The sequence below is a fragment of the Paramormyrops kingsleyae genome, chromosome 6 (genome assembly GCF_048594095.1).
Source record: "Paramormyrops kingsleyae isolate MSU_618 chromosome 6, PKINGS_0.4, whole genome shotgun sequence".
Classification (NCBI taxonomy): domain Eukaryota; kingdom Metazoa; phylum Chordata; class Actinopteri; order Osteoglossiformes; family Mormyridae; genus Paramormyrops; species Paramormyrops kingsleyae.
The window spans coordinates 4,601,958-4,616,625 of NC_132802.1; the positions used below are offsets into that span (position 1 = coordinate 4,601,958).

The 14,668-nt window shown below is 42.3% G+C and overlaps 1 protein-coding gene across 5 annotated transcripts in view; it reads left to right on the forward strand.

Moving 5' to 3' along the window:
* Window positions 1–14,155: 14,155 nt before the first annotated feature.
* The window catches only part of vps13d (vacuolar protein sorting 13 homolog D), a 61,331-nt gene continuing 60,818 nt past the window's right edge, over window positions 14,156–14,668 (forward strand). For 4 of the 5 annotated variants that reach the window (XM_072713430.1, XM_023841423.2, XM_023841424.2 and 1 more), the window contains exon 1: window positions 14,156–14,665. The gene's annotated coding sequence lies outside the window, so the exon portion shown is untranslated. The remainder of the gene's footprint in view (window positions 14,666–14,668) is intronic. The other variant, XM_023841422.2, reaches the window with a different exon arrangement.

Genomic DNA, 14,668 nt, shown 5'->3' on the forward strand with positions numbered 1-14,668 from the left:
TCCTAATCTCACAGTGTCTGAGTTACTCCTTTTTACTGTGACAAACAGTGTGAAATACTCATGTTTATTGCCCAGCAATTCAGTTACTCACTGTTACCAACATAAAGTATATAATACTCATGTTGTCTCCTTGCATCATGGTTACGGTTTACTGTTCACACACTGTTATACTCTCATAGGCATCTCACATTCTTTCAGTTACTCACTATTTCCGTCACAGTGTCAAACACTTGTGCTCATCCCACACTGACTCAGTTACTGTCATAAACAGTATTTAACACTCAGGCTGTCTCCTCGTTTCGTAGCTACAGTTTACTGTTCACACAGTGTTAAATACTCTCATAGGCATGTCACATTCTTTCAGATACTGACTACTACTGACACAATCAGTGCTAAACACCAGAGTTCATCTTATGGTGTTTCAGTTCCTGTTACGTGACAAATACTGTGTAAAATACTTTTGCTATTGTGGTTAGTGTTACAAATGCACTGAAAAATGTTTCCATGTTAACTGACTGTTACATTTACTCACCATTACTGTCAGAAATGCCAGGTCTGCCTTTGGTGTTTATGAGAAGAACAGATACCTGGAGTTAAATCCTGCCTCAACGTCCCTAGATCAGCCACAGCTGCAACACAAACTGATGTCATCTGTAACTATCCTGCAACAGAATGGGTTCCACTTTATTTCAAGTCTTCTGTTCTGGAAGTTCTGAAAAAAAGTAGATTCATCCACTCTGTCTGCATTCCCATTGACTGAAGAATAATTGCTGATACACAGTGGTTTAACAAGTAATGATATTAAGTCAAAATTGTCAAAAAGACATCAATTTGAATAACTGATGACATCAGAATGTGCCCAAATTATGACATCATCAAATAGCAAGTGCTAAAGGCTAAAATAGTTTTCTAAAAATGTAATCTTAAGGTGCAGTGTATTCAGTGTGTTTCTGTAGAACGTCAGCATCTGAACAATAGATAGTTGTGTTCTGTGAAGCAGTCTGACAGCAGAGAGTTTTACCTCAGGGGCACAAGGGAGAATACAAGAACAGACATAGCGGCAAGAATTATAATAGGACGGAACATCTCCCCAGCTAACGCTCACACAAAAAAGAGGATGGACCAGAGAGATATGTGTGTGGGTTTAAGGCTTTTTGCACTGAGAGGAAGGGAGTGATGATAACATAAGAATTCTGCGCGTGCGCTTTTTTGGCTCGTGATGTTCTTTAAACAGGGGGAAAATAACAACACAAGGATTCTCCTGTTGCCCGTTTACTTCTTGCTGTTGCCATGGTTACATGGCTGGGGGCCAGGCTGTGGAAGGTTGACACTAACACTGAGAGGGAGAGGCGAGTAGCTCACGGCACCACGATGCCGGCATCTTTTCTGCTTTCCCATCAACGGGAAATACCGTGCACAACGGGAGACCACGTCTGCCTGTAAATGCCACTGCAAAGAAGCCTGTATGTGTGTTATTGTATATACATTCATACATACATATAGATGTTCTTTTGTTTGATGTAGATTTATAATTGCCTGCTTTGCTCACACTGGTTTTTCCCTTTGGTTCTTCCCAGGAATCCATACAAAGCCTGTTTGGTCCAGTTTTCACAGCACAGAATATATTGCAGTTTGCATCCCTCTGCTCTCACTTTTCTTCTTTCAATCACACACACACACACACACACACACACACACACACAAATGCACACAGAGCAGAATCCAGCTGGTGAGGAATTATTACAACAAGGGTAAATGTGTAAACGACGACCAGCTGATCAAGCCGACGCGTAAAATGAAAACCTATATTTATTGCTACACTAAGTTCTATTGTTTAAGCCGTATACTGAAAACAGTAGTAGAGATAATTTAGAGGATATTTAGTATTGGGTGATAGAGAATGGCAGGTTTTCTAGCAAAGAAGGACGACTCTAAAATGTAACGGAAGAGGACTAAATTAGGACTACTGCTGCGTGTAGTAAAACCAGTTATATCACCAAAGTACAAAAAGATTGAATGACTTTGGCGATCTTTCTGCTTGTTTTTACAGCAGCAGATGGTGCTTGACTAACCAGGTCACAAGGGTACTTAAAAAGCAATGTATAAACATGCAAAATATTGCAAACTGGCTTATCACGTTAAAAAAAAAATCCCCATTTATAATGCTATACATCTATCCTAAAGCTACAGAGAATTCTACTCCTGGAATAAAGGTTATCATTGTGCCTCATCCAGCCCAGACATCTCTCCAGGCCTAGATCTGCAATGGGAAGCTCCACATGGACCTGCGATTGGTGGGACATGCAGCACTGTTCCATGTCGGTGACAGTTCATACTGCCTTTAGCAGGACACAGCACCTGGGGACTCCTGGAGTGGAAAAAGTGGGACAGTATAAATAAAGCAGTGGTCACTTGGCCAGGGGTACCAAACTGGGTAACAAACTGGGTAACAAATCCCAGAGAAGAACCACAAATGATGTTAGCATGATGGGTGAAAGTGTCAGTGAAATTAATAGCTGATGACCAAGAACACCATCTCATATTAGCTAAAGCAGCATACACTAAATGGACAAAGGTATTGGGACACACCTCTTAATCACTGAGTTCAGGTGTTTCATTCAGAACCATTGCCACAGGTATGTAAAACCAAGCACCCAGCCATGCAGTCAGGTTTACAAACATTTGTGAAAGAACGGGTCATTCTGAAGAGCTCAGTGAATTCAACTGAGATACTGTCATAGGAGGCCACCTTTGCAATACAGTAAGTCAGTTTGTGAAATTTCTTCCCTGCTACATATTCCATGGTCAACTGTAAGTGGTACTATTGCAGAGCGGAAGCGTATAGGAACAAACGAAAATTAGCCATGAAGTGTCAGACCATGTAAAGTATCAGAATGGTGTCACCAAGTGCTGAGGCACATAGTGCATAAAAGTCACCAACATCTGTTGCCTCAATATCTGCAGCATCTAAACTTCCTCTGGTGTTAAACCCCAGCATAAATACTGGGCACCAGAAGCTTCGTGGAATGAACTCCAATAGCCGAGCAGCTGCAAGCAAGCCTCACATGACCAAGCGCAGTGCCAAGCGTCGGACAGAGTGCTGCAAAGTAAGTTGCCACTGGAGCAGTGGAAACGTGTTCTGTAGAGTGACGAATCACAATCCGCTATCTGGCCAGTCTGATGGATGAGTCTGGGTTTGGCAGATCCCAGGAGAATCTGTCTGAGTGCATTCTGCCAGTTCAAAAGTTTGATGAAGGAGGGATAATGGTATGGGTTTGTTTTTCAGGGGTTGGGCTAGACCAACATCAGTGCCTGACCAGATAAATGTTCTTCTGGATGAATGAGCAAAGATTCCCACAAACACACTCCAAAATCTTGTGGACAGCCTTCCCAGAAGAGTGGCAGCTGTTACAGCTGCAAAGGGGGGGGGGGGGGGGGGCAACTCCATATCGATGCCTATGGATTTAGAATGGGATGTCATAAAAGTTGCAGGTGACCTGGCCAAGTGTCCCAATACTTTTGTCAATGTAGTGTACATAAGCGCAGGTACAGTTACATACCATCCAAAAACATACAATTCCTTATTTTAGGATTCTTAACAAACAGGATATAAGCAAATACCTACAGCTACTACATTAAATCATGAGTTACACGCATCGTGAATCAAGCTGCACAACCACAATTAAACCAGGACCTAAAATATGACAGAATTCATACTGCCATTTGTTGATAAAGTATCCTTAGAGACGGCCACCAAAGTGTACGACGGTGCTGGGCTTCCTGTACCTGTCCTGCCTACAGCGACATTGGCAGGAAGCTGAATGGAGTGAAATAGGCAGTAATGCTACACCTCAATGGAGACAGAGAGCATGAATAATTTCACAGGGGGCCACAGAGGGGTTTGGGTGTGAAGAGACTCGGGTTTCTTGGTAACAGGAGCCATGTCCAGCACGGTGGATTGAGTGACCAGGCCCGCATCAGGCCTGTACCGGCAAGAAGGGTGCAAAGCGACAGGCGGCGGCTGACACTAATCCCAAATTTAGCAAATCCTGGAGACAAGGAAATCAAAGCCCTGGGTCATGGGATTAATCCGACATTGGTGTGATAACCCGTTAATCCTGAGCATGCTAATTTCACCGTGCAACCTGGAGTAAAGAAATTCCACACCAGATTCTACAAGCAGAATAAAGCCAGCAGATGTTCATACGTCTTTTATTTTACTAGTGAACTTCCCAGAGAGGAAAAGATTATTAAAAACCAGACTCATAATAAAAGCATAAAGGCTTAGAAGTTGGGTCATGAAGTGGAAGTAAGGGCAGGCGCCGTCCGAGGTGCTGGTGTTTGTTGGTCAACAACATGAGTACTGAATTTTTGATAGGTGGCCACTATCCAAGGTGCTCTAGGAGACGAAGAAGACAGCAGAGTGACAGCCGAACGCCACATTGGGACGTTAATTACATCTTGCAGCCATTAACTCGATATACAGTTGAAAGATGAATAAATGCATGCTTAATTGCGGTAAGAAAATTATTAGAAAATAATTATAACTATATTAAAGAAAGTATTTCTATATCAAGATAAAGGACATGGGCTTGTAATGTGACTGCAGTTTCCTATTGCAGTTGGTGCGTGGCTGGGTGGGCTAAGCCTCTGGACCCCCAGCTCCAGCCCAGCCTCAGTATGTCTGTGGGCCCTTGAGCGAGGCCCTTAACCCCCAGCTCCCTGGGGGCTGCTATGGGTGGCTGCCCTTCACTGCCAGCTTGCCGTCACCTTCAGAGAGCAAGTTGGTGGAGATGTAAAGAGAATTTCCCCATGGGGATCAATGAAGTATCAATCATTATTATTGTTATTTCCGTACGAACCCGGATGTTGAGCCCCTGAACACTGTATCTGCAGTACTTCAGTGTTCAGGTAAAACGACTTGCTAAAGCTGATAACCTGAGCCTCCAAACACCCAAGTCGTGCGGCTGCATCTGAACACAAGCAGCATGCAGCCAGGGGCAGAAGGTTTGCTTGCTGCTCGACTAAACATTAGAATGGCTGAGACACCTGATCTATTAGATCTTGAACATGGCGTGATTGTTGGTGCAGCATGTGGCGGCTCTAGCATGTCAGAACCAGTCACCCTGCTGGGATTTTCACACACTACAGTGTGTGCAGTTCAGTAAGAACAGCACGATGGACAAAAGACATCCAACCAATGGCATAACAGTGACCAAAAACACCTGGGCAAAGACATCAACGAAGTCAGGAAGTGCAATTACACAGATCATTCAGGATTTCGTCTGGCAGCCTTTAATATTTGAGCTAATGTCCTCAATATTTACACAATCAATAAGATTTAATGATGCACGGACACTGACTTCCCGAAGGGAGCATACATACAGTAGTGTACAGTTATTGTACTTTTCAATTGGTTTTCTTTATCTATGTTTTAACAGTTATTGTATCATACTTTACTGATCTGATTTCCACATAACCATACACAATAACAATATTTTCAATTTTATTTATATAGTGCATTTTTCACAGCATTTCACTGTTTCAAAGTGCTTCATGTTATCCCTGCCCAAAGCCCCCAAGACAGAGATGGCTACAAATCTAATGAATCTTTCTCAGTATTACTTACAAGCAGAACCATCTTCAATCAAGAACGGTAAAATAAACTTTTTTAATGTGCGAATCAGGAAACAGGCAAGCTGAAGGGGTTTAAAATGAAATCCAGCAGTAGCACCATCACCTTACACATCCAGGTTTGGGGTTCAAATCCCACCTATTCTCCGTGTGCGGAGTTTATTTGATCTCCCTGCTTTGTATGGGTTTCATCCTGCAGTCCGCAGATATATAATTCATCGTGTGCCAATAGCGTGTGCCCTGTGATGGACTGGCATCTCTAACAGGGGTGCCCACGTGCCTTTTGCTGCCTGGGATTGATTCCAAAGCCCCCTGCAAGCAGGATAAGTGTTTGGAAGATGGATGGTGTTATGCAAAGTTTTTCTCTGCCCCTGAAGACACATTACACATCTATTTTTAAGACAATGATAAATAATAGTATAGATCTTCTACTGAAGAAAGTTAATATATGTTTTTTTACTCACATGGGTCATCAGACAATACGGAAGTGTTTCCTTCCCCCGCAAGTCTTTTAAGAATTTATGTTGAAAAGTAATTAACCCAAATGAGCCGTGGATAATTTGTTACCCGTTAGCGGTGTCTGTCATAGATCACATAATGAAATGCGGTTTTTATGAAATCTGGATTGCGACAGCTAATGCTGCAAGACTTATTACAATTATATTATACGCTCCATCACTTGGAAGCATTTTGGTCAGCCTGTTTTTACCAGATGTGCCGTAATGTGTATAAACCAACTTTGATTCTGAACTGAATTAATCTTAATGCTGTAATATTTTTACATCCAGCCACACAGAAAATGCAGTCTGTAAATACACTGAAAAGAAGAAGATCTTTTGTAGAAGGCGATTTTTTCATGCATACCAAAACCTAATGGATTCTCCCCGCTATCACATTTTGCGAAATGGGAGGCATGCCAAACTCCAGAATCCCCTGCAAGAGAGGAAGGGCCACAGATCTGTTACTGATGTAGCGTCCGACTTTGAGAGATGGCCAGTTTAAAAATGCATGACGCTCGCCCACTTCCAGGCACGCAAACACAGGAGCCTCTTCATGCGAAATGCGCAGAGCATTGCCCAGACGACAGGTGTATCCTACTTGGATGCTAATGTAGTGTTGACACCTGTCATGTGATGCAGGGTTCTGGTGATAGTCACCTGCTGCCCTTTTCCAGATCCTTTTGTCATCTGCATATGTTCTCAGGCAAAGTAGGACGCTGCGTGCTATCTGATACACACAGAATCAGAGGTGTTTATTTTCCCTTCCATTCCCGCTAAGTTGTCAATGCACTTCCCTCCCTTTTCACTTAGATATTTGTTTGCGCCTGATCTTATCGCATTGATGACTAAATAGTGTCGCAAAATATTTTTTCCAACCCCTTATCCTGATCAAAGCAGCTGTCATGCCATCGTCTGTTACCGGTGAAAGTCAATTACATACAACAATGCACTGCTTCCGTCGCAGGAAAAGCCAGTCCGGCACACACAAATATATCTTCTTCTACCATCAGGAGTGGTTCTGAAATCATTAATTTAAAAGAGTTTATGTCCTGTTTGGAGCCCCTAGAATTCAATGTTTAGAGTCCAGCTGGAGAAATACATTTACCGTGTTCTACAATTGGGATTCTGGAGGAAATACACTTGGGAAACATGCTTGAATGATAATTAAATATAAAAGACTAGGAAATATGAGGGAAAATACTGGATTAGGCACAAAGGTTCTGTTTAACAACAATGTTGTTGATGGAAAATGACTGAAATTAGGTCTACGGTATATGTATGGTCCATCCATTATATAACATGTGTAACAAATATGATGAAAGATGCTGAACAAATCAACAATGACAGTGAACTTTTTCAGTGGTTCCTTAGACAGTGTTTCCCTCACAGCCCCGAGAAAGCAGTTCTTTATTCCAGACCTAATAGTAACTCTATTTCCAATGCTGTGCTGGATGAGTTTCCCCTCTATTCCAGGGTGAATGTGCTCTGACAATTAAAATGAGGTGCCTGGGGACAAAAGTGTTCCCGGTATGTTGAATCAATGTGAATGACTCGTGAATTCAGCACAGTCCTATATTAAAAGTTATGTCAGGTTTTGAACCAGAAGCCTGACCCAGAAACCACCGCACAAGGTGTTATTAAAGTTTAGACTGCAAATGCTTCAAAAAGTGCAAAAACATACTATGATTTCAGTAGGGGCGAAAATGTATAGGCCTATGTTTTATGAGCCGCTCTGAATGCAAAGTGAAATTTTTACCAGCAATTAAAATATGCTAGCACCACTTAGCATTAGAAAGCTCTTGAAACCTACTTTACTGATATAAACAAATCATTAGTGTCAAGACTAATGGAAGGAAGGAGTGCATCAACACTGACCACAGCGACCTGGATTGATAACTGGTTAATGGATAGGAAGCAGCGAGTAGTTATAAGAGGCTCAATGTCACAGTGGGCCTGCGTTCATAGTGGGGTACCGCAGGGTTCAATTTTAGGACCACTTTTGGTCCTAATTTACATAAATGATATAGACACCAATATATACAGTAAACTGGTGAAATTTGCAGATGACACCAAGGTAGGTGGTGTAGCAGATACTGAACTAGCGGCTCAGCAGCTACAGCGGGATCTTAATTTAATTAGTGACTGGGCCGATACCTGGCAGATGAAATTTAACATAGACAAATGTAAGGTACTCCATGTAGGGAGCAGAAATATAAAGTACAGGTATTTTATGGGACCTACTGAAATAAAGGTAGCTGATTATGAGAAAGACCTTGGTGTGTATGTTGATGCTTCCATGTCTCATTCTCGCCAGTGCGGGGAAGCAATAAAAAAAGGCCAATAGGATGTTGGGGTATATCTCCAGGTGTGTGGAGTTTAAGTCAAGGGAGGTAATGCTAAGATTATGCAATTCCTTGGTGAGACCTCACCTAGAATATTGTGTACAGGTTTGGTCACCATATCTTAAAAAGGACATAGCGGCCTTAGAAAAGGTGCAGCGTAGGGCCACAAGAATGATTCCTGGTCTTAGAGGAATGTCATACGAGGAAAGGTTATTTGAGCTAAATCTGTTCAGCCTCAAGCAAAGGAGACTGAGGGGGGACATGATCCAGGTCTATAAGATTCTAACAGGTTTGGATGCTGTTCAACCGAATAGTTACTTCAGCATTAGTTCAAATACAAGAACTCGTGGCCATAGGTGGAAATTAGCGGGAGAACATTTCAAACTGGATTTAAGGAAGCACTTCTTTACACAGCGTGTAGTCAGAGTATGGAATAGTCTTCCTGATAACGTAGTGCAAGCTGAATCCTTGGGTTCCTTTAAATCAGAGCTAGATAAGATTTTAACAACTCTGAGCTATTAGGTAAGTTCTCCCCAAGCGAGCTCGATGGGCTGAATGGCCTCCTCTCGTTTGTATAGTTCTTATGTTCTTATGTTCTTAAGACAAGGAGCACATGAGAAAATCAAGATCATCAGGTAATAATTTTAAAGGGCCGATTCTGATATGTCATAATACATCATATTTCATCTCACAATATGAAAATAATTTTTTTGCCTGTTATTGCTGCTTCTGGTGTGACATTCACATTCATTAGTTGTAAACTGTCCAGTTCACCGTTCTGAGTATGTTCACGAAATTGTGTGAGGATTGTGTGAGATTCAGTTTTGAATTGACGTCTTGGGGACCAGTGTCAGAAAAGGAATTTTGATATGAATGTAGAACAATACAGAGCATTTCTGCAGACTCAGCATCATGTTTACAGACTGTGGGAGGAATCTGGAGCTCAGAGGAAACTCATGCAAACACAGGGACAGCATGCAAAGTCCAATCAACATAGAGCTGGGGGCAGGAGCTGAACCCATCACTCTGGAGGTGGGATGGGACAGTGCTAAAGTGACTCACCTACCACCAATCAACATAGACCTGGGGGCAGGAACTGAACCAATTACTCTGGAGGTGGGATGGGACAGTGCTAAAGTGACTCACCTACCACCAATCAACATCGACCTGGGGGCAGGAACTGAACCCATTACTCTGGAGGTGGGATGGGACAGTGCTAAAGTGACTCACCTACCACCAATCAACATCGACCTGGGGGCAGGAACTGAACCAATTATTCTGGAGATGGGATGGGAAAGTGATAAAGTGACTCACCTTCCACCAATCAACATAGACCTGGGGGCAGGAACTGAACCCATTACTCTGAAGGTGGGATGAGACAGTGCTAAAGTGACTCACCTACCACCAATCAACATAGACCTGGGGGCAGGAACTGAATATGCAGTCATTTATTGGGACAGTGATAATTTTTGTACTGTTTTGGCTCTATATACCATCATAATGGATTTGATGTGAAAGACCCAATATGTGGTTAAAGTGAGGGCTGGCAGCAGTGGGGTGAATTGTTAGGCGTACAGAGATATCTGTTCAGATTCAACAGAATGCGTCAAACTCATTGGACGGAGCTTTAAACTGCAGTAAGACGAGGACTGACAGCATACTGCTAAAGCAACCAGAGTTCCTCAAGGCCACAAAGAGAAATTTAAAGACCAAAAGTCCCCAAAATAAGCGGGAACTGAAGAAAGCTGCAGAACAGACCTGACAGGAAATCACCAGTGAGGAAACTCGGCACCTGTTTCAGGCAACCATTGACTGCAAAAGATTTGCAACCAAGTATTAAGTATGACAGTTTTCTTCAAGATAATATTAATTTCTCCAAATACTTTTGGTCCCTTAAAATGGTGGAAGTGGGGGTGTCTATGTATAACCATGGTTATAATTCCTGCATAGTTCACACAATACACTGTCTGTAGCTTTAAGTTAAAGCAGACAATCTTCACTTTAAGCTCATACTGAGTGTTTCACTTCAAATCCATTGTCATGGTATTTAGGGGCAAAATTAAAAGTAATTTGTCACGATGTGGTTTATTCAACTAATCACATTTACAGTATTGCATCAGTTATTTCATTGTTAACGCAGAATCGATGAATTATTAATATTTTTTATTATGAATTATCCCATGTAAAGGACAAATGTCAACATTGTTACACACACACACACACATATAGGCTGTATATACATATATATACACACACACGCAAACACACAAACACACACTCCATATATACCGCACACACTATAGTGCCAAAAATATTGGGCCACCCCTCCGAATCATTGAATTCAGGTGTTCCCATCACTCCCATAGCCACAGGTGTGTAAAACCAAGCACCTAGGCATGCAGACTGCTTCTACAAACATTTGGTACTCCACGTAAAATCACAGAGAGGGGACAACGCATGCTGAGGCGCACAGAGTGCAGAAGTCACCAACTCTGTGCAGAGTCAACAGCTACAGACTTCCATACTTTGTGTGGCCTTCAGATTAGCTGAAGAACAGTGCGCAGAGAACTTCATGAAATGGGTTTCCATGGCCAAACAGCTGCATCCAAGCCTTACATCACCAAATGCAATGCAAAGCGTTGGATGCAGTGATGTACAGTAAAGCACACCACCACTGGACTCTAGAGCAGTGGAGGAGGTGGGATGTCTGGCAATCTGATGGATGAGTCTGGGTAACCAATTGTTGTGAGGAGAACGGTGCTGTCCTGACTGCATTGGGCCAAGTGTAAAGTTTGGTGGAGGGGGGATTATGGTGTGAGGTTGTTCTTCAGGGGTTGGGCTTGGCCCCTTAGTTCCAGTGAAAGGAATTCTTAATGCTGCAGCATTCAAAGCCATTTTGGACATGTTCATGCTCCCAACTTTGTGGGAACAGTTTGGGGATGGCCCCTTCCTGTTCCAACATGACTGTGCACCAGTGCACAAAGCAAGGTCCATAAGGACATGAATGAGCGAGTCTGGTGTGGAGGAACTTGACTGTACAGAGCCCTGACCTCAAACCGACAGAACACCTTTGGGATGAATTACAGCAGAGACTGCGAGCCAGGCCTTCTCATCCAACATCAATGCCTGACCTCACAAATGCTCTCCTAGAAGAATGGTCAAAAATTCCCATAAACACACTCCTAAACCTTGTGGACAGCCTTCCCAGAAGAGTTGAAGCTGTTATAGCTGCAAAGGATGGGCCAACTCCATATTAAAGCTTATGCATTAAGAATGGGATGTCATTAAAGTTCATGTGTGTGTAAAGGCAGGTGTCCCAATACTTTTGGAAATATAGTTTGTGTGTGCGTATATATATATATATATATATATATATATATATATATATATAGTCCAACTGATGTGCATCCAGAGAATGAATCATTTCAGAGGATGTCAAATGAAGGCTGGAATTAAATTAACCGCTAAATCACCCGTAATTCATGAATATCTTCACTAGAACAATAACAGCTCCGTGGGGACGGGGACATCCCAGAGCCAAGGCCGGGAAACCCTGCTCGTGTCCTCCCGATAACCTGATTGGCTGTCGCGCCTAAACATACGCGTGGGCTTCGCGGTGAGGCGGGGGAGGAAGCGGGGCTGCCGCTCCTTATAACTGGCCCCATTTGCGAGTGCGTTTTGTGGCATGCTGACAGCTCTGCTGACTCACTCGGCTGCGATCGCGGCGAACACCGCCGTATTTCTTTGCTGTCCGCTGGTGCCCACCCGCCCATCAGTTTACGATTAATGCCCGTATTACGTCGAAACTCGCCATAAACGCGGGTTTCTGTATGTTAAGGGATTTCAACCTTGTGATCGTTAAATGTAAATAGACGAGATAGGAAACCCTTATCACTGAAGCATGGTTTTATAGATAAGTAAGATCTTAGGACTGGATAATACGGTATGACACATTAAATAATTAGACTACATAAAGAAAGGCATTTCACGCATATTTGTAGAACATGTGAGACAATTAGTATGCATTTTGTTAAATTATAGCTGAAGACCCTTGGTGTAGGTGGAATAGCAAGATAAAAAAAACATTTAGCTACCGCGACACATGTCAGAAATACATGACATGGCCCAATGGTAAGGAAGAGTGAGCAGAAATACTTTGTTTCTGTGCCTTCTCCTATGCCTCCCACTCTTTCCACGTGTCATTTATTGCCATTAAAAGTGACAGTTATCCAGTTATCACTTTTAGTTCCACCCAAGCATGTCTACCTGGTAAACAGTCTCGCCTGGCGACCGATCGGTGAACTGCAAGTAAGCTTTTATTTTCAGTCTGCTCGCTAGATGAAATCTCCTAAATTTCTGCTTTAAGAGAGATAGAGGGAAGTTAGAGAGAGTTAACGTAAATAGGCCTACATATTTTTAAAAATTTTTGTTGCTCTGTCCAGATATTAGAAAACGTCAAAACCATGTCTTTTAATTACAGAATTAAAGTCCATTATTCTGGTTTCATGGAGTAACCAAAACAGGTACATTTACAGAGACGTTATTTTTAATTCAACTTTTGGCAAACACATTCCTGCGAGTGCGAGCAGAACGGTGGGTACCTACCCACCGTGGGTGGCTCTTACCTCGGATTTCCGGGGGTATGAGGGGTTTGAATTCCATCCCCACTATAAACACACTCCTAAACCTTATGGTATAGTTTAATTTTCTCCCTTGTATCGCCCTCTGCAGTCCAAACAGGGGATCGGCTAACTGTGCTTCTAAATTGCCCGTAGCAATTGATTCATTCTTAGAACTGCAAATTCATCATAACTCTGTAATAGACAAATTGGGTAGGATCCTTAATTTATTTATTAATTGTAGAAACTGTAGATTCAATTCTATCCGAGGTTTAAACTTGTAGATCTGTACTATAAAGTATCACTTTATTTGCGGACATGTGAATCTAGTGTACCTATGTGCCATATACTTTCGATTCAGTGGTTTGAACTACAGTTTCAGAAAGGGAAATCTGCACATCTTCAAATCGCTTATCCTGCCATAGATCCTGAAGCCTATTCGAGGCAGAGTAGCACATAAGCCTTGGGTGCATACTGGTCGGCATGGATAGGGATGCCAGTACAGGATTGGTAGCTTTAGTGAGCTGGCTGGAATGAGATCTTGAATTCTGCACGCGCATTAACATGTTTGTAACAGTTTTATTACCTTGTAAATGGTCTGCAGGGTTTGTAACCTATCTAAATGCCTTTAATGTAGTTATTATTAGGTTTATATTGAAACAATATAAATTTACCATAAGATTTCTTGCATGAGCGTGAGAGTCTGAAAGCATGAGTGTCAGGTCAGATGTGTGACAGCTGGCAACCTTGACAATATCACAGTGGCCCAGTGGGTTGCATCTCAGGGGTTGTGGGCTTGAATTTCATCAGTTTTCATCCGTAGTTCAAAAACATGTTGTTATGGGTATTTAAATTGTCTTTAGTGAGAGTGTGCCAAGAAATGGACTGGCATTCTGTCTAAGGTGTTTCCTGGGGTGGCTGACCAGTCCACATCCACCGAGATCCCAAGTTTTTCTTGATCTAGGTTTATATAACATCCATCCGCTAGGTGTCCTCAGCATAATTTGAAAATCTAGAAAAATGACGTTTGTAGTCACATGACCGGAAGAGCTTGCTATATGTACTCAATATTGTTTTTTGTATGTCCGTGATGCTGACATCTAAGGGTAGGAGAGCAAAAAGCACAAGGGAGAAAAACAAACAGTTCGTTTGAACTTGTTGCTGCAGTGTCGCAACCGTAATGACTCAACCGTTGAAACCTGAATATGTCTGTATTAATTAACAGCCAATTTGAATTAATTCTTGTATAAAATATTGGACCAACCTTGTGCTACAAAACAGTTTCAGTTTTCGTGTCTCTCTGCAGTGACATTTCTATAGGTGTGTAGAAATAGTCGTTATCGAAAAGCACAACAGACTTGATAACGACTTCGATCTCTGTGTACAGTAAATAGCCTGTTATCCTGCTGTTTGATTTTGCCTGGTAGTCTCTGTATTGAAGGATGCGTGTTTGCGCTACAGCCACATAACATGAAGAAGTTTTACATGAATGCTGTGACGATGCATTTTATCCAAACACCCAGATGTTTGACGTAAAGGACGTCGGCACCTAAGCTCGCCACAAACAATGGTA